Source organism: Leptonychotes weddellii, chromosome 9 (assembly GCF_054177405.1).
Source record: "Leptonychotes weddellii isolate Sample4059 chromosome 9, ASM5417740v2, whole genome shotgun sequence".
In the NCBI taxonomy this organism is placed as follows: Eukaryota; Metazoa; Chordata; class Mammalia; order Carnivora; family Phocidae; genus Leptonychotes; species Leptonychotes weddellii.
In genome coordinates, this window is record NC_138377.1 from 78,097,715 (window position 1) to 78,098,269 (window position 555).

Below are 555 nucleotides of genomic sequence, written 5' to 3' on the forward strand. Positions count from 1 at the left end.
TAGGTGCTCCTAAAATGTTTGCTTGAGGTCATAAATTCAGCCCTGATATGTTGAATTTAAGCTGCCTTCAAACAGAAATATAGATTAGGCAACTGTATATAATAATCATAATAATAGTAATAATAATAGTGTTATGTAGCCCTTATTGTACACTGGGCATTATTTTAAGAGCTTCATATAACAATGCACTTAATTATTCCAACAAACCTAGAAAGTTTATTATTAGTTTCTTTTTACAGATGAGGCATAAAAATATGTGTGTGTGTGTGTGTGTGTGTGTTTATATGGAGCTCAGCAGCAAGACTGGGGAATTGAGAGACCAGAGGACCAGAGAATTGAGTAGGACTGGTAAACAGTTTTTTTTTTTTAAAGATTTTATTTATTTATTTGAGACAGAGAGAATGAGAGACAGAGAGCATGAGAGGGAGGAGGGTCAGAGGGAGAAGCAGACTCCCTGCCAAGCAGGGAGCCCGATGCGGGACTCGATCCAGGGACTCCAGGATCATGACCTGAGCCGAAGGCAGTCGCTTAACCAACTGAGCCACCCAGGCGCCC